Consider the following 21,235-nt stretch of genomic DNA (forward strand, 5'->3'; position numbering starts at 1 on the left):
TCTTCCTTGAAATTACCATATAGAGGTATTTTCTAAACATGAATTGACCATACATTATAGTTTTACTTATGCTTTTATTTCTATACAAAAACAAGCATTAACATCATTTTTTTTCCTCAAAGTTTGTGAAAGAAAATTGTGTGGTTAGTACATTGCCTGTGAGGCAGTAATACAAGAGAATATATTCTTCTCTCTGTCCTTGATGAAAGCAATATTTCTAGAGCCACACTATCGAAATATAGCAGCCACTAGCCATTTTTGACCATTTTAATTTACTTAAAATTTTATTTAAAACCAATTATTCAGTCACACTAGCCACATTTCAAATGCTCAATAGCTATATGCCAAAATTGGACAGATATAGAACATTTCATCATCAAAGAAAATGCTATTAAACAGTGCTATTCTAGTGTTAAAAAAAGTCTTTCTCTGAGTAAAGAAGAGTGTAAGAAAATTATAAGGATTCTAATTTAGACTTAAAGTAATAAAACATTCCCAAATAAATGAAACTGTCAGAATATACACTTTTCAGGAAAAAAATAAAAAAGACGACACAAATAGGTCCTTTGGAAGTATTTAAACAAAAGTGATGCAATTTAAAAATACCATCCTCGATTAGAAGCTGAATCAGATGAGTTTATAATTCTAAGTGTGTTTAATCAGAAAATTGAGATCAGTTCAATTCCATAAAGTTATGATTTCCCCATTCTTAATTAGCAGGTATTTCTCATTTAGTGAGAAACCAAGGAAGGTAGGACTTTAAGTTGATGGGTCATAGAAAACTGCTCAACTTTAAAATCAGCAACTTTTATTTCTTGAATTTTTAATTAATTAACAGAAATGAATTATGAATCTGTGGCTGAGTTTTAATCAAATGTTAAATAATCTTGGTAATCAGTGTTTAAAGAATGCACAAGCAGTAATTTAACATAAAATTTAGAATCCTTAATAACACAGGAGCCACATCCAAAAACATTAAGAGCACTACATTTTAAAGAAAGACACTAGTGTAAGGGGAAGTGAAAGACATTCTCATCTTATAATTCTCTAATATCTTCCTTCTTCAAAAATAAGGATTTTTAACCTTAAGATTTCCTGATGGAGTAGCAGTTCTGAATATGCAAAAATATTGCTCCTGAGGACACATCAAGCTTTCACTCTCTTTTTATTGCTCCACTGTGAGAGAAGGGGCTAGAATCCAGTCAGAGCAGAAGATGAAATAATTATTTAAAAAAAAAAAAAAAAAAGAATTTCTCCAGCTCCTGAGGTTAAACGGGCTCTTCAAGAAAGAGTCTACTGGCCAAGGAAGCATTCTTGTTTTCCTTTCTTGGACTGACCTATGCTGTTTACACATAGACAGAATTTGTAAATCCTACTTTAAGACTCCATTAACTTAGAAGTAACATGAAAATATTGAACTATATTCAAAGTGGCCACCAAAATGGCTCTCTGTTTTGAAAGTTGTGAGATGTGTTTAGGTGAGGATTGATAAGATGTGGTTTCGAAGAAGTTTTTTTAATCCTTTAATACTTCTTTAATCGTTTAGATTTTTAATGGCAGAGGTCCGATTTATTTTTTAAATCAGATTAATAGGATGATCTAAAATAGGACTAGGTAAGTGCTATGCATTGAGAAACAAAAAAGTTTCTCTTGTTTTCAAATACTAACTTCTGGCTTTCTCCCTTTCCTAATGAATAATAAGAATATCTGCTTCCCCTCTATTAGGGTTATTTCTTAGAGATAAGGCTCTGAAGTCCTCGGGAAAATGAAAATATATTAGGCAAGTTAGTTGTTAGCATCTTCATTTAAATTAGTATAAAAAGTAAGCTCTCAATATGTGGAATGACTCAAGTAGACAAATATAAAGAATAATGAAGTCATGATAAATAAGAACTAGACTCTGACCCCTATTAAGCAGGGTAGTCCTGGGTGGAGTTTTCTCTGCCAAAATGGCAAAGGCTTTAACAAGAGAAAGGGCAGAGAACTAGGCAAACAGAGTAAATAGATACTCCATAACCTTTGTAAGTGCTGTAACTGTTTAAGGAAATAATATTCTTATAAAGTCTTATTCTTCCTCAAAATAAATTAGTCATTTCCACCAAAGACACTAATGAGTATGCCACAGATTTTTCTGAATGAATTTTCCTTTGTTTTTACTTAATCAACCTTCATTTTTAATCTGCGCATAGAAGATTAAATGTGAGGTGCTTAATGACTTTCGAAAAAATCATTAGCTGAATGTTTTATCTCACCACAGGGCTACTTATACACCTATGCAAAAATGCAAGAATTACAATAGAGATTGGCAGGAGTAATGGTTATTTGAAAGTCTGCTTCAATACAACAAATGATCTCTCCCAATGCTTTCATTCTTCAAATATAGCACTGCTCTAGATGGAAAAGATGCCCAACCAAACCATCTGTCAGAAGACTGAGTTCAGCTGGAAAAGGCCATTTGTTTTGCTGCACTCTAAATTTTCTTGCTTCAAAGTAGATAAACTGTGGAACAGAAAGTACTCTCTTTCTTAGATGCAACAACTGAATAGTGTTAGGACCCAGAGTTGATGCCATTTCTGCCTAGTATAAGTTCAGAATACAATCATTTCACTCTAGAGACATTTTATATACTTCCTGATGATTAAAGGTCAGTTATGTAGGAGGCTGGCCTCCTGCCTTCTTTTGAAACACTGTGGGTGTTATGACAGTGTTTGAATACGTTAAAATTTAATGTTTTATAAAATATTTTAATAAAATTTAATTTAAAAAATTGTGCCTTAAATTTAAGTCCTCAATAAGTGTTAGTTCTTATTATTGTTACATTACTAGTAATATTATTATCTATATCATCATAATTAGCCTCTGGCATGTTTTTAGATGGATCATAAATGTTTGGAGAAGTAAATAGAAAGAATTCTAGAAATTTGATTCCACTTAATGATTCAAGTATCACAAAGACTTCTGATTTTAAGTAAAAAGAGCTTTCCCTTCATTTTTTATCATAAGATTTATTTCTTGAGAAGCAATAATGGTACACTCTTGTTTAAAAGAGGCTTCCATTCATTAACTTCACATGCATTTATTAATTGCCTATTCCATGACAGATTGTAAGGTAAATGCGAGAGATTTAGTACTGAAAAGGAGCAGGGAACCTCCTTGTCCTCGCTGAACTCATGTTCTGCAGTGAGTGGGAGGAGATACGAACAACAGAGAGAATAAAAAAGTAAAAATAGAGCATATTAGAGGATGATAAGTGCTGTCGAGAAAAAAATAAAGAGTGCTCAGAAAGTAGTACATATTTTAAATAAATCCTAGAGAAAAATCACCGAGAAGTAATTTGATCAAAGTCTTTAAGAAACTGAAGGAGTGTTCCATGAAGATATCTGAGCGAAGATAATTCCAAACTAACGGAACAGCAAGGGCAAAGGCATATATAAAGGCATGTATGAGGAATAGCAAGAATTCCAGGATGTACAGAGAGTGACAGATAGTTATACTAAGAGATAAATATATAACTATTTTCCAGATGTGAGACTACACAGTTACACACACACACACACACACACACACAGGATGTGAGACTACACAGTTACATACACACACACACACACACACATCGCACACACAGACTACAGACATTTAATTTGGTACTTTCCCCACAATCCACTGTAGTACCATAAAGCTAAATGGCATAAGTAAAAGAGAGTTTAAGGAGACGAGTTCAGAGAAGTAAGAGGGTGTTAAATAATATAAATACTTTTAAACCATTAAAAGAACTTTGACTTCTACTTTGAGAAAGATGAAGAAAATATGGAGGATTTTAAGCTGAGAATTGCTCAGTTGTCTAAGTTTAAGACAGATATATTTATTTTAATTAGTATTGATGTAATTACATGAATTATTTCCAAGAAAATAAGGTTGATATTACCACTAAATTGTGAAGAAAGTACAGTAAATGAGAAATACAGAAAACAAGTTTAAGAGGAAATGCACTAAACAATTAGCAAACTTCAGTAAATATTTCAAAGAGAAAGGCACTGTATAGATCACCTATTTCATATCATAGAAATATAACGGTACTTATCATGACCTGGGTATGGCCACAAATTACTAAATTACACTTTCAGGATTGCTACAAAAGTTGGAAATAAAATCTTAAAGAATACAAACACATGCTATACAGTTTACCCAGTTGAATTCGGAATCGTACCAACTACAAATGTCATAGTATATTCATTCATTTTCTTAACCATACTTCAAGACTCCAATGTCCTGCTGCTTCATCAAAATGGGATGTGGATTGAGCCAACTCTCAAATTTTATGGCCAAGATTTTCCAACATCCTAAATTCTGGCTATGAATCCAGTCATCAATTAGGGTTTACAGTAGGCTTTAAATGCAGTACAAAAATAAGAGGCTAACATCTAAAGTATCTGAATACAGTCAATAAGATATCTGTCCTAAATTTTGAATTCTGAATTGAATTACAGTGAAAGAAATTTCAGGTTGAAGTTGACTGTCCAGTAAGGGGTATCTTGACTATACCACTCCTGATGAGAGACCATTCTAGTAACTCCTGAAGATAAGTTTATGAGTCCACGTTCTCAACTCCACTTATTCAAGTCTTCTGTTTCCCCAGGATTTTATGACTAAACCTTTGCCCATGTCATATTTATCTGTCAGTATTATCCACCATCTCATCACTACTGGGCCAAACCTTATCCATCCACGTTCAAGATGTGACTTAAGGTCTAATGTTATAATAAAGCAGCTCCCAACAGGAAGTCCTTCTTTTTTTAGCTCCACATATTTTTGTCATAGTATGTGATTATATTCAAACTTATGTTTCACTTTGACTTTGCTTTGTCTTCCAAATATTCTCTAACAAGCTCCTTCAGAACAGTTAGCTTGTATGCCGTACTCACAACTCCTTTAAAAGTGAGAGGCACAAGTAGAGAGCTCAATAAAGATTCATAAATGCCTTAAAAATCTCCAAGAGGACATGGTCAGAAGTCTTGCCTGATTTTGCTCATAGTATAATCAATATAAAAGTCAAGCTTTTAAAAAGTATTTTCTTTCATAGGGATAGCTACCCATTAAAAAGGAAATATAAATTTTTTTTTTTAAATGTAGCTTCAGTTTTAGCTACTGTGGATCAATACAATTAAAATGAAATTACCATATATTTCAAAATAAGAAACTTAGAAACCTCAATTATTTTAAGAGTGTTTAAAATAAATAAAATTTTATAGAAATAATTTTAAAATATGCTTTCAGAAAAGAAAGGAGAGGAATAACTAATCTGGTAGTTTGCTGTCAATATACAAAGCCCAAGTAGGAGAAGCAGGCAGATCCAAGAGTCAAACAAGGCAAACGCTAATACGCTCTGTTAAATATCTGACATCTGAGGGAAGAATATGCTCCAATGATCCAATATATGTTAGGAGAACTCTAATTCTTCCACTCTCACTGAAATGTTTTTTCTACATTTCAAATAAATTAGAACACCATAGTGGCGAAATCTCCGGGAAAATATTTCTGTGCTTTACGGATTTTCCACAATTAATAAATAAAATGAACATCTGGACCTTGAAAAAAATGGCACTTCAATGACATACTTTTCCTCAATAATAAAAACACCTCAGATTGACATGAAATGTTGCTTCTGTGTAGTCCTTTCAAGATCTGTTCTTTATCTACGCTTTTGTTCCATGAAATACTTGGTTGTCATGGCAAATCTACTTTTTCACCAAACTGGAAGTAATAAAGTAAGTGATGTACTGTGTGTTGGTACAGAAGTAAATGTGGAAGAGAAGCAGGAGAAAATCAGAGCACCCACTGAAGAGCTGCCCTGTTGCTTTGTTTAGGGTGGAGTGCCACAAAATACAGTGGCAAGGCCATTAAAAGAAGAAATACTGTGCAGCAAAACCAAGGGAAAAGCAGCCATTAAGAATTCTGAGAGAGCATCAAAAAGCTTCTACCATTTTTAAACAAACAATCGAGGTTTCAGAAGTTTGGATCATATCTAACTTACAGTACTAAAAATCGTAATGATAATTTCTGGGTACACATAGCCAAAGTAGTATTGATCGTGATAGAACAATCACATAAACACATTAACACAAGTAGACATGAGAGTGTGAACATGTGCAGAATCCTTGAGTGCAGAAGTAAATAACCGGGTAGATTTTAAAGTAAAAGCTCAAAGCATTATCTAAAAATACAGTCACACTTTTATAAGACAAAGGTGTAAAATAAGCCTCTCTTTTCTGCGATTGTAAACCTAACATTCATCTCTCCAGGTGTGGGGGGAGGGTCTTTTTCATCAGACTAGAACATAAGCAACAGTAAAGCCTAGCATCTTTAAGAATATACAACCATGACAAAACACGAGATGGACAATAATCACATGATTTTAAAGGCACATCTTTGTTGAGGACCACTATGAATCAGAATTAGAAGCCTCTACAATGTCTCTTGAGTATAAAATAGGCTTCTGAATTACACAGCATCCTTCATCTTTTAATTATATGCTGCTTCTTCAATACGTTTGTCCAATCAGTGATAACAGACATTGAATGCCTAAAATATACCTCTGAATCTCCATCAAACTGTCCCAATTTAGATTGATTGGACAGGCAAACCTCAGCACTAAGAAGTTCCCCTATGCATAAAACGGGGAAAATTCTTTAAGAAGTTGTGTCTTTCTGATAGCAGTAAAAGATTGCCTGTTTTTTTTAAATACATCTCTGTAGACTTAAAATTACTTGGGTCATGGTTAAATTCAATGAAATTTTAACAGCTATACTGTAGTATTTAGATATTAGCCCAAACTTCACATAGAAACATCCTATTATCTGACATTCCCCCAAGACCCTGCTTCCTTAATTACCTTATTTTCTCTCATATCGCCAATCTTAGTCTCAACTGATTCTTTGCCTGCAGTCTATAAACATTTTTCAATTATCTTTATCTTAAAAACAAGAAGGAAAATCACACAGATAATATAAAATAAAATTTAAAATAACAGGAAAATCTGCTGAATTCTATGCCTCTTCCACTTTTATTAGTCTTGCTCCCTCTTTGTTTAGCAAAACTCTTTTGAAATTTTACTTCCCATCTGCTGTTTCTCATGCTCCAACTCATTAAATTGTTTTTCACCCCTACTTCTCAAAAATGCTTAAAAGAATGAGTCTCTCAGTTCTACAATGTCCCTAAGTATCTCAAACTTTATATATTAAAAACTAACTTCTCTTCAGCTGGATTTGTTTCTAGAAGCTTCATACTGTCTCCCTAAGTCAACAAAGCTAGAAACCTGGGAGACATTCTGGACTCATGCTACTCCATTAAAGTAATTCCATATTCTAATATCCAACCCAGATGAACTGAAGTTATATTTTCAAACTTTTCACTTCTGTTCATTCCTTACAAATATAATTTTAGTCTAAGTGCTTTGTTATCTCATCCGAACTTTTGGGGCAGCCTCTGGCTAGACTCTCTACCCTACAGTATTACTACTTTAAGTCCATCCCACACACTGCTGCCAAAATAAAATGTCTAAAATTGACTATTTCAGTCACCTACTTAAAGCCCTCTAACAGGTTCCCTGGTTCTACGGTGAAGCCCAAGCTGCTGTGACTATCTTTCAAGAGCAATGATTTCCATGACATGGCTCTTCCAACTCATCACATACCACTACCTTGAACTTTACATGACAGTCACATAAAATTGCTTGTAATTCCTCCATAAGTACCAAGTGATTGAGATCTATACAGTTTGTACGCAATGCTGCCTGCTTCTTGAAATCACTAAAATCCCACCTTCTTTATCCTACCTTCTGCTCATGTGTCAAGTCTCAAGTCAAAGGTCACCTCATCTAGGAAGTTTTCTTTCACTCCCCTCCAATTCCACAACCAAGGATGAGCTAAACAAAGCTCTTAAAAGAGACCCATAGCATTTGCTGCATGTATTATGACATTCACCAAAACACTATGCTGATCTGTTTCTGCCTGTACTTCACTTTGGCTCTGAGAGCTGTATCATGTACTCTTCAGCAGTGTAAATCCAGTAATTAGTACAGTTCCTGGTGCATAAGCTTCAATCTGAAGATGTTTATTATCCCAAACATATTAAATATACTCTTATTCTCTCTACATAGAAAAACATTCATGTGAAAATAGGTTTATAAGGAAATAGAACCAAGCAAAGAGAACTAAGACCAGGAATAAAGAGAATAATAAAAACAATGGAGTGACTAAGTGGTGAGAGAGAGAGAATAAGGGAATAAATAAAAGAAACTTCCTATTCAAATGCAAGAGTTAGAAATAATTAAGTTAACATAATAAACTTTTTAAAACAATCAACCAATTAATGAATTTTGTGAAATTCATAACACAATAATGTGGGAATTTGCTCTGTTATACCCCAATCAGCTTTATTCGTTATAGTGATATTAACATTTTTCACAAAGAAGTAAGGATAATTCCTGGAGAAGTCCAGTAGAATACATTGGCATTATAATCTATATTAATTGATAATAACAGTAATTACCTCTAAATATAGTGACCTGCATATGTAATATTGTCCTTATTATATCTTTTTGTTAAAATTAGCTTCCTGGAGTTCCTGCTACACTGAGTTAAAGCCACATCCATCTATGCCCAATTAGATAACATTAAATATCTATATTTATATCATTTTCCTCTTGGTTTATTAATCATAACTCTAAAATAACCATACATTCTTAGTGCAATTTTCTTCAGAATTAACCAACTTGCAGCTTTAATACAAATTGACACAAAGTTAAAATATTTCTCATTAATAACTTAAATTTTACATATTTTTTACTTTTTAAAAATAGCCATCATTTTTAGGACTCTAGTGATAATTTTTCTGCATAATGAATTTGTTAAAATGGTTAGTTAATATTCCATGAGTTCTTTTTTAGTACAAACTCCATCATAATACTTTATAACTTTTGTCACTACATTTATTTCTTTGTTGAAATGCTCTAAATATATGTTAATAAGTGTTAAAATTGAAATTCTTGACTTCTAATTTCTACCTCATTAATACAATGCAGTTCAGCCTCCAGAGTTCTCGAGCAGGTCAGAGGTTTCTGTAATTCATTGTAGGCTTAGTCTAAAAGTTAAAAACAACCGCTCCCACCCCCCAAAAATTCCTATTTAAAAGCAAACGCTTGGAACAAGGCAGTTAACCTGCTGGGAATTCTAAGCATGGGATACTTTTAAAACAATGTCATAGCCTTCCTTTGTAAGAATTGAAAACTCAAAAGTTATAATCTGATTGTGACCTACCTCACTTTACAGTCCAGATCTAATTCTAAAAATAAAAACATTAAACAATGCTATTTTCTTACTATAACTTATTTCATTATTTGATTAACATAAAAAAGACTATTGTATAAAATTTAATTTTTCTCAAGCAATGATGAAACTTGGCAATGAAGTGTCCTTTAAGGTTTTTAATATCCTCTTTGACTTTCATACTATGCATTCCTAAAAACCGGTATTCATTTTTCTTAGCTGTTTTGCAGAATGATATTACTTAAGGTAACAATAGCTTCTATTAGATTCTGTTTCTTTGCAATTACTTAAGGCAACCTGCTGTCACCTGACACAATTCAGACATTCTGACAATATGTGATCTGTAAATGTTTACATTGGGATAGCTATCTCTTGTACGAATGTTTGAAAGTGTATCAGGAGAAGAGATAAACAGCTGCCTCGTTTATCTAACATTTATTAATATCCAAGTACTTCAAAGATCAGTATTGTCCTGGGCTGTTAATTACAGATGGCTTGGCTTTGCCAGTTATAGCTCTCCCATACATGACTCTTTTCACTGGTGATAAATGGAACCATTCCTTCAGAGCAGCTTCCAGACGGAATGTTACTCTCTTCAATTTCCTGGTTGCCGCTGCCATTTTCTCGACAAAGTCCAAAAACAGAAGAAATCTGACTTCATGTACATCATCTACAAATGCTTGTGCAACTTTTTTCTTTTTTGCCCTTCCTTTTGAAATGCCCTCTTCTTCTACTCTATCTATCCAATGCAGTCCGGCATAGTCAGCTCAGGTGCATAGTTAATCCTCATTAGGCAGCACAAGAATTCCTACCAATAAACTATATTATGGTGAAAAATAGAAATAATCAAAGCTTACATCATTTAGATGCCTAGACAGTAGTTTCAAGTACTGTTTCCTTTTTGACCCATGATGTCCTTCAGGATAGGCCCTACCCTTGGAGCCATTACTCTTATTAGGTTGCAATGGCTTATTCAGAAAAGTAATTAAGATGTTTATTCCTTCCTCTTGTCCGGGCCTCAAGTTCAAAGACACTGGCTGGATTTGAAGTTAAAACTAATGTTGCAATACAGCACTTTGTCAGTGTAGCTTGTGTTCTTCTTCCCCTGGCCCCACGGGAAGTCTCCAACTGGCATTATCTCCATAGAGCGCTTTAGAGGCTCACATGGAACACAGCTATCTCAAAACCTAGTACCCTCTGGATTCCACTTCTCCCCCATTTGTTCTTCCAGATTTCTTTAAAACTCTTTTGGTCTAACTTTTGTAGCTGTTTTCCTTCTGCTATGCATCAAGTCTCTCTAGATTTTTTTCTGAGTTTATATACCAAAAGGCTAAATATTCATTCTACTTGAAGAAATTAGTTCACCCAGGCCTCATCAGCCCACCTTGCCTAGTACCCTTAAGCTGATCTACAGATTAGGGAGATATTTTAAATACTAATCAGTTTAACAAGGATTGCCATGGCCTAATCCCTAAGTGCCAGATTCCTTTCTCTTCAAAACATTTCTATTACCAATGCAAATCCATGAATAGTTTTTGAAACTTCATTGATGATTCAAAACTAACAAAGCCTAGTCACTGCCCTCAGGAGATATAGCTATTTGGAGAGAGACCAGTATACAAGTAATTCCAAACTATGATGAAAAAGGTTCTATGGGATTACAGCCCAAAACACCAACATAGGAATACTTAACAGAGACTCATGGACACAAACAACAGTTTAGTGGTTACCAGAGGGAAAGGGGGAAGTAGGGGACATAGATAAGGGTAAAGGGAGTCAAATATATAGTGAAGAAAGGAAACTTTTAACTTTTTTGGGTGATGAACACACAGTGCAATATACATATGATGTATTATTGAACTGTGTACTTGAAACCTATATAATTTTTTAACCAATGTCTTCCCAATAAATGTAATAAAAAATGCCATGCAACTTTATTCCCAAGTACCACAAAACAGAATCCATTTGGAAGAATAGGATTTTTTTTTTCCAGAGTTTGGAGTATTAATAGAAGACCCATCTCTAAGAAATGGAAGACAACTCTTATGTGGCATTTGAAGATAGAATGACATAATATAGCAGTGGATAATTTTCTTCTATGTTCTTTTCTGCTTTAAGTAAGAAAAATTAGGTTTAAATATGGTCCCAACTAGTTCTGCAGGAATTATAATATCAAGACACATCTTCAAGTAAATTATTTTTTTAGTTGACGTGCATGTGCCTGTGTGTGTGTGTGTATGCATCTGTGTGCACGTGAGACAGAGAGACAGAGACAATGTGTGTGAATTTTCCATGTTCCAAAAAGACTGGTGGCAGCCTGTGGTCCATGTAGTATATGCCACACCACTCTTCGGAGGTGGGAAAGTTTACCACTTGGGACATATTGGTTTCTGCATTCCCATCTCCCATAAAAAATGAAGGAAGATGGAAGTATGAAGCAGTGTTTTAAGCAGAACAGGCGGTATGCAGGAGTAGGGAACACAAAGGGATCTCCCATCACTCAGTTTATATAGGGGTCATGTTTCTGAGATAGCCTCCCAACCTTTCTTCCTTAGTTAAATAACTTTCACTTGATTCAGGGGTTAATAAAGGAAAAATTTATCATAAATAGAGACAAACACCATGGGCAGTAGGATCTATAATTTGCATTGGAATCTACTTTAAAAAATTATACCAATGAGAACAGGGTACTTTTCACGCACTTTAATGTCTAATGAGGGACAAGATCAATTTTAAAAGATATTACAGAGAGAATATATTACATTTTTGAGAACCCCAAAGCTTTTTCTCTTGATAATTTTCTCCCCATCTGAAAAAACTGACTTTATGTGAAATCTTTGGAACCCCACTAAATTCCCAGCTTAGCTGCTTCTTCCAGCATGAATTGTGACAACATAAAATATTTCATAGCAGCAGAATTCACTAAGTAATTACATCTCAAAATTAAAGTATCCCTATAGCCATAATAACCAAATTCTATGTACAATGTTGTCCTTTCCTTTATAATAGACACATTCTCAGAAGTCTAAATAGATATGTTTTACTTTATGGCACCATGTTACTCTAGATAGTGATAATTTCCCTGAAGTTAAAAGTTTATTTAGAACAGACCATATTTTCAACCATGTAGTACATTAATTTTATTCCCAATAAATATATTTAATGACTATTTCTAGATAAAGGTGGTTTTTCATATCTATTTCTATTTCACAATAAAAATATAAATTCTTGCCCTTTAAGCATCATTGCATTCGAAGGACTGTTTTCTAGTAATTATAACTTGCCTTTTCATTCCAAAGGGGAATACTTTGATGGACTGAGCCAACTACAGCATTGACACCATGGCATCACTTTTATCCTTATATTTTCATCCTTTAAAACACCTCTAAATTTTCACATGCTCATATGGTAAATATTTATACCCAGATATAGGTTTGTTGTTTAGACTAATGTTGCTTGAGTCTGTGGTAGTTTTAAGATGACTGCAAATTCTTTACCACATTTCTTCTGTAGACAGAGTTCATTTGTTCCTCCTTTTGGATTTAGGTTGACCCTGAACCTTTCTTTAACAAATAAAATGTGCAGGACAGATATTCTATAACTTCTAAGGTTGATCCTTAAGAGACCTGTAATTTCTGCCCTCACTACTTTGGAATGTTCCCTTTTGGAAGACAACTGCTTGATAAGAAGTCCTAAGACGCATGCTGTGAAGAAGCCCAAGCCATCTTTATGTGTGTGGAGAGAGTGAAAAGTCAGGTAAAGGCTCACCAAGGTACCAGACACATGAGTGAAGACTTCTTGGCCTTTCAGCCTAGCTTAGCTACTAACTGAATACAGCTGAGTTCATGACACTACATGGAACAGAAGAGCTGCCACCAAGGCCTGCCTGAATTCCTCAGCAACAGAATCATGAGAAAATAAAATTATTATTGTTTTAAGACATCAAGTGATGGAATAATGGGTTATAAAGTAATTGACAATTGAAACAGGATCTACCTTAAGATACTTTCTGAATACCTACAGGTTAGCACAATGATTTACCAGACTTTCCCGTGACTTCCTAAAAGCAATGAAAGCTGCTCATTTTAATTATTTTTACACCAAAATTGTCTGTCTGAAAAATCATTTTTCAAGGTCCAGGATAAAAGGAACAGATGTGTCTTGCAAGGTCTTAGTGTAATGCAGTGTCTTGTTAGAAACTAGTTTTTAAATTTTCCTTATTCACAAGTCATAACAAAGGTGAGGTGTTTTTGTTAAGTGACACATTTTCAGGAAGAAGAGAAACACTTTTACTTATTTCTTTATTCTCTCTGTATCTTTATTTGAAAAGGAAAATAAAAGACTGGAGGGAGGAAGAGGGAAGGAAGGAAAGAAGGGAGGTTATTGCAATCAGGAGTGCCTGGGGCTACCCTTATTAGTCCTCCCAATGTACACACTCACCTCCGCAGATATCAATGTGATAGGTTGAAAGAGCCACTCACACTAATTTAGAAGAGCTTTTCTAAAGCATAAGCCTAAGTGTCTCTCCCTATATATGCGTCTATTTCTATTAACAGAAGAGTAAAGTTAGATTTTGCTGGAGCAAATTTATAATTCATCCATTCGGGTGTCATGAGACTCAGGCAGTTACTGACTGCCAGAAAATAGGGTTTGGTGTGCCTTGGGCCACACTAACATTCCAGGAGCTAGGGGGATCCTGACTTCCTGCTAAACTGCTGTCTTGCTGTAATTACATTATCTGACCTAAGATTTCCAGGTTAATTTGAAAAAGCAATGGTTCTAACCTAAGACACACTAGATTAAAATGTACATAAGGGTTGATTCCCCCATGATAAAATCAAATGATGCCACTACTCAGCCTTTACTTATGAATATGTAAGTAGTAACTTAAAACTCATTTTAAGTCATATTCATTCAGTATTTACAACAAAAAAATTAAGAATTCTTCTGGTATCATACTATATACCCTTTTCTCTCTGGGTCATTTCAAAAGATTAAAAAAATTATGAAAACCCTAATGTGATTTCTATCGCTATATCCCCCTACACTTCACTCCCATTCTTCTATATCTCAAGCAGAGGACATTAATGATTAATGCCTGATCCAAATTCTAGGAATCACCTTGAAATTCAGTACCTTGACTTTCCAGAACCATTAGAAACAAAAATGTTTTTACTTAGTATTTAAAGATTAGCAGCTACAAATATGTCCTATCATAATTCGGCAGGCATATTATAAATTTTTTAAAAATTTTTCAGAGAAAAGTTATTTGATTTTAAATAGCTCTGTAATCTTAAAATATATATATATTTTAATTTCCTATTGTTATGAATAGTTTAACTAAAAATTCCTCCTTTGAAAGTGGTTGGAGTCTTAGAAGAGCTGGTCATCTTTAATGAATCAATAAAACATTAATTACATCAATTACTGCTATTTTTCTCCCTTGCATGTTTGTTAATAATTTTCAATACTACTCGGTGAAATAGAGGGGAATACTTTGACCAAATAAATTTTCTGAGTTTGAAATGGTCCTCAGTTCCTTTATTACATGAAGTGATAAGGACATAAAATTCATAAATTTATAATTTATTAATGCAAATTTTCTTTAAAAATAAAACAGAGATTCCGCAAAGGGCAAAATCTTCTGTCCCCTTTAACTGTTATCAGTCTCCTTCCTCTTCACTAGGAGAATGAGTAACTTGACTGACAGCAACATACAGCCTTTTTAGGCTAAAAAAGAGATGTGAATGTAGTATTATTTCTTAAAGAGATGCCTCCCTTCTTCCAAATTAGGTTAACTCCACAGTATATAAGACAATACAAGCACATTTACTCATCATCATAGATTGAAGGTCTCTATACTTAATAAAACTGCAATATTTTCACAATGCTGGATCCTGTCCATTAGTAGACTTTAGGTTTCCCAATACCATTCATTCATCTAGTGATGTAAAATCTTCCATGCTTTTATAGGAAACACAGGTTAAAATCTATATTTAAATTTTAAAATTTATATTTAAATTTCTAAATATTGTTTTGTTTCCTTAGCATTAATAACTCACAGGGCATAATCTATCTTTAATAATAGGATAGTGAAAGTCTCTTCCCTTATACTATCCACTGGGAGATGCTCATCAATTATCTCCAGAGTTTTAGAATATGCAAACGCTGGCACTTATTCCTGAATCTAATGCTTTGGGTGGAAGGAAGAGACTTCCTTTTCAATGTGCTAAAAGAACTTCAGTAACATATATGGATTAGTGTTATATAGACAAAGATACACATATATAAAGATGTATAGCAGTGAAGTGAAAGCCAACAAATTGAATACTTTTATTCTGGTTTTGCAAATGAGAGGCTGAAGTTCAGAGAGGTTAAGAGATTCCCAAGGTAGCATATCTAGTAAACAGAGAAAATATCTTCTTGGTTATATATGGTTATTAAAAACAACCATAAATTGATTACCTTTATTAATTGTGGTTAAATGATTTACTACACATTTAATGATATGGTTTAAATTATATTAAATTATTTGCTGCGTATGGCTTATCAATGAATCATATTTGATTCTCTTCCACAGATAACAGTAGTAATAGTCAAGACTAGTAGCTAATGTAATAATAGTAGGAATAGTCAAGACTAGTAGCTAATGCAATAATCCTCATTAGAACTCTATATGAGTTAATACTGTCATCCTTATTTTAAAGATGAAAAAAACTAAAGAACAGAGAGGTAAAGTAATTTGACAAGGGCCTCATGACTTTTAAGTGGCAGAACTAGGTTTTGAATCTTTATTATCTGCCTATACAGTCCACGCTCTTATGTGCTCCACTAGACAATTTCTCAGGTGTTTAGTGAGTAAATGGTGTGTCAGATTATATGCTAAGAGCATGGTTCCTATCTGTTATTTGCACAGAAATGCACATGTACGTACATACACTAAGACTGGTCATCAGCTTAGAAATTAGAGATCTAATTTATTATGAATAAAGAAAGAAAATTTGTTAAAGAAGTCAACTGTTAGAGGATCTATTTTGACAATGTTCATATTTTTATAAAAAAAACATAAAAATACTATATACCTTAAAATAAATGTGTATGTTAACATTTTCTTTTTAAAAAGAGAGGCAGAGAAAAAAATTCTATTAGCTTGTATATGCAAAAATTTCTCTGAAACAAAGAAAAATGTAAATAATAACAGTGGTGATCTAATAAAAGAATGACAGAATGAGGAATTGAGTAGCTGGGGAACAACTGTAGGAGGGAGACATTTCACTATATATATTTGTATGATATTTAATGTTTGAACTATGTGAGTGTTTTTCAGAAATTAATGGAGAGACTGTATGATTTGTTTAAAATCAGGAAGTACAAAAATAGACTCAGTTAACATTAGTCATTGAATTAACCAAAAGTACAGAGAACTGTGAAAACTACAGCTGAGATCTAACACAGGTTACTGAATAACCAGGGCCAAGTCATTCACTTTTCATTCATTAAAATAATAAAGCCACTATGTTGGCTCAAGATTATTGCGCAATTGTGACAAAGCAGACAATTTTAAGCTTTTCTAAATTTACACACACACACACACACACACACACATCCTACAGTTCCCATCATTTTTTCACTTAAAAAAAAAAGTAGACATAAGATACTTAATGTTTAAAAGACTAATATTAGCTATGCATAATTTAAAATTTGGCTCCACAGATCATACAAATTAAATTACACACTTTGGACATGGAAGAGTTTTTCTTGTTTTAAAATACTCTGAATGAACATAAAATTACGCATGGTTAAAATTTTCAAAGTAAACTATATTTACCATTGAACATATAGAAGACGAGAACCATGCTCCTAACACATTGCTTGAAATACAATAGGTACTCACTAAATACCTGAAAAATTGTCTAGTAGAGCAGATAAGAGCATGGATTCTAGAGACAGTCAGGATTCAAAATCTTGTTTTGCCTCATAAAAGTCATGTGCTGCTCGTCAAATTATTTTACTTCTCTATCCATCAGTTTCTTCATCTTTAAAATAAGAATGATAGTACTAACATGCCCAGATTCTAAAAAGGACTATTATTGTAACTACCGGTAAGACTACTACTACTATTATCTGTGGAAGAGAATAAAGTATGATTTATTGATCAACCACACACAGCAAATCATGGCCTCTTTATAATAAAGGCAAGCAACTTATGGTTTTATGATATATATAATTGTATAGGACCAAAAGATAGCTTCTCCAATTAGTAGCTGTGTTACCTTGGGAATCTCTTATCCTCCCCAAACCTCAGCTTCTCATTTGCAAAACTGGAGTAACAGTACTATCTATTATAGAGTTATAGTAAGGATTAAATGAGATATAGGCACTTGACTACTGCATGGTGTATTTGACTAGTACACACTCAAAATTTTAGCCACCGTCAATGAAAACAAAAATGCCAATAACTGTATCACTGAAATTATTTTCCTTTTACAATTCTAAAGTTATACTTTATAATTTTGCTACAGGCTCATCAGACTTTTCTTTTGGCAGCCTGGGCAAAGTCATAAATGGCATCTTTTCTTGTTTCCATAAATTAGAATTCAAGAATCCTTGCTGGTGAGAAATAAAGCTTTGTTTAGAGTGTGATCCACAGACTAGGCATCATGTTATAAATACAGAATCATAGTCCTTACCCCACATTCACTGAGTTAGAATCTGCTTTATAACAATATCTCTATGTGATTCATATGCATGTTAAAGGTCTAAGACTAACAGTGATAAAGTAGCTATAAGTCACATATGGCTATTTAAATTTAAATTAATTAAAGTTAAATGAAATTGAAAATCAGTTCCTCAGTGACACTAGCCACAATTTAAGTGTTCCACAGCCACATGTGGCTGGTGGCTACCGTATCGGAAAGCACATATGTAGAACATTTTCATTCCAGAATGTACTATTGGAAAATGCTGATCTAGAGCATCTTTCTTCATATTTGATAAGATAGTTTTCTGTAGGTAGTAAAAGATATTTCAGGAAAATACATTTTAGTAATTCAATAAGATCGGTTAAACCCAAAATTATTCACCAAACTTCTTCCTACCCAGTACAGAAATATTTACCTACACTTATTTTTAACTCAGTTTGGAAAACTGACATTGAATTAAGTGAAGTAGTTTACAACATTTGGAGGCCGTGATTCTTGAGAGTACCAGCCTTATTCCCAGTTTATTTTCCCCTGCCCCCAACTCTCTCACATTCACAAGGCTCTCATTTTCACTGGCCCCCAAACATCATTTTTTAAGACATGGCATACCAAGCAGTTATAGAGAGACAAATTAATGGAAGTTAGACATAAACTGTTAAAACTCTCTGTTCTGCCTTAAGTTAAAGTAACAAATAAAGTCATGGTGGGATTCTAGATATATGCAGATATATGTTCCCTGATAGATAAGATGAGCTATTTCTTGACTAGCAGTCAAGAAAGTGAGTGGAAAAGGAACACTTATGACTTAAATAAGACCATGTGGATGGCTATGCCCTCTCTCTCCTAATGGTTGATGTCTCTGAAAGCAGCCATCTCCAGGGACAACTACCATGAAACTTGATCTGAAACTTAGTTTGCTAAATCCTAGAGAATGGCTTTTTACCTTCTTGCTTGTAATTATTTCACATTCTCCACAAAAAACTATTTGAAATTGCCAAATTGTACTCTTCTGTCATTCAAAAACACCTGGGCCAATTTGTTGGGAGTATCCTGACAAGCAGTGTTGGCTGACTGGCTGCATTCCAGGATCTCACACTCAAAGTTCCACAGAAAACTTTAATAATATTGCTTAAGAAGTTGGCTGTGACATCAACTGTAGGCCCAGATTAAACCATTTTTGTGAGGTTAGAAATATTAAGAAAATTTTTGAGAACTTATAAGTAAAACTTAAGTATGACTGCACGTCCATCTTTTCAACGTCAGACTTGGGCATTGTCTAATCAGCCCACACAAGGATCATATACTTTTTGGAAATTGTACCTTTCTTGCACTTACCATTTACTATTGACATAGGTCCAGGGTCTGTAAAGTTACATGTTAATCATAGAAGATAAATACATTGCAAACTTTCCGTCTGCTATAAAGGATAATCGTAAAGGTTACAGATTAAATGCTGGATGTTAACCAATTTTGTATCTACTTATGAAAACACTGCACGCTACTCCTTTCCTAACTATATAAATCTCTCTTCTTCAAATGCTCTTTAAACAAGCTCTATTATCTTGATGATTCCTTTAGTGAGTTAAATCCTTGACATATGTTCACCATATATTCATGCGACGGCCAGGATATTTTTACTTATAAATGTATGCTTCCATAGGGATCAGCGCTGTCTTGCAGATCTTCATACATGATCTGCATCAGGTCTTCCTATTCTCTGCTATTTCATTAGAGAAATGAGAAATTGCAGAAAATATAAGCTTCATCCTAATCATTGTACATGTGACCACCTGCTCCTTGATGCTTCCAGATAGCATTTATATAATAGATCTAACCTTATTAAATATACTGGCTAGAAAAAAAGTTTAAAGTAAATATAAAAAAACAAAACATTTTTAACTAGCTGGAATCTTCCCATTTTAATTCCCATCCACTTTTTTTTCTTTTTTTGATATCAATACAGGCAACCAAAAAAAAAAAAAAAGATTTGTATGAGTCCAATGATTGAGTGAGACTCCTTCTACCAACTCCCAATGTAGGAGCAAAGAGCTCTGGTTCCCAATTTACCAAAATGATCAGTCCTATGACCTTGAACAAGTCACTATTTATCACTCTCAGTCTGTCTTATCCAGTAAACCAGTTGACTTAATCACCATAGTTAGTTCTAAGATCCTTTTTATAAGAATTGAGTCTTTTAAAGGAGCAAAATTGAAAGATTAGATTCTATTATTCAAACCTCTCAGTCAGAAAAAATGACACACAGTGGACGTTCCTAATAAAACGGATTTTATGCTAGCAATGTGACCACTGCTTCCTATGCTCAGGTTACTTAGTATATGTCTACTACTTACAACATACCCATAGAACGGAAATGTTCTCCTAAAAATTGGCTTTAAATGGAAATCAGCAGATGGTACTGTACAGCAGTTCCATATTATGATAACTGCATAATTTTTTATCCCCTGTATAACCTCTTGGTACTTTGCGACCACTCTGATGCATTTTTTTCCTTGTTATAGAGCAACTCACTTTGGAATTTATATAACAATCATGGGCTTTTTATGTTCCGTAACTCCAAAGCAGCAATTTTATATCACAATGCTTTTGTCCTGGGTTTTCCTTTAACTAAAATTGCCTTATGTGACCAATAAGCAACATGAAGTTGACATTTCAGAGCCCAAGCAGCTAATCCTAGATTTTATTTACTTATTTTCAAATATTTGCACCATCTGTGATTCTATATTAGTTTTTTTGGATTTGTCGTTACATCTCAAGGACTGTAACTCTGAGTAGAAATGAAGCAGCATGCCAAATGTAGACTGTATTATATATATGAGATGGGAAAAGAAAAAAAAACAAATTCAAGAAAAGCAAATGCATATTTAGTTCTCCACCTTCAAAATGCAAACTATCGATTGTCCTACACTTGCAAAGACTATAAAAGTGGATGCCATATAGTTTCTTGACCAAACCCTAATCCATGTTTGCTCTGGAGCCAGAATGATTCCATAAAATCTCCATATGAACAAAATAAAAGCTCAGTATTAAAGGTCCTTTGAAGCTTGGTCAAAGTAACAAAGAAAGGAGTTAAAGCTGGTATTTCCAACAACTGGGAATCTCCACATCCAGCGCTGTTTGATTTCCCTTCACTTTACTTCCATCTGGTATAACAGCCAATTCATATTAATAACCAAAAAAGAAAGGGAGGAA

General features: G+C 33.7%; 1 protein-coding gene across 8 annotated transcripts in view; it reads right to left on the reverse strand.

Annotated features, from left to right (window-relative positions):
- DPP10 (dipeptidyl peptidase like 10) overlaps positions 1-21,235 on the reverse strand; it is a 1,220,852-nt gene that overhangs the window by 558,596 nt on the left and 641,021 nt on the right. The gene's annotated exons all lie outside the window — the stretch shown is intronic.

The sequence above is a fragment of the Pteropus alecto genome, unplaced genomic scaffold (assembly GCF_000325575.1).
Source record: "Pteropus alecto unplaced genomic scaffold, ASM32557v1 scaffold3, whole genome shotgun sequence".
Classification (NCBI taxonomy): domain Eukaryota; kingdom Metazoa; phylum Chordata; class Mammalia; order Chiroptera; family Pteropodidae; genus Pteropus; species Pteropus alecto.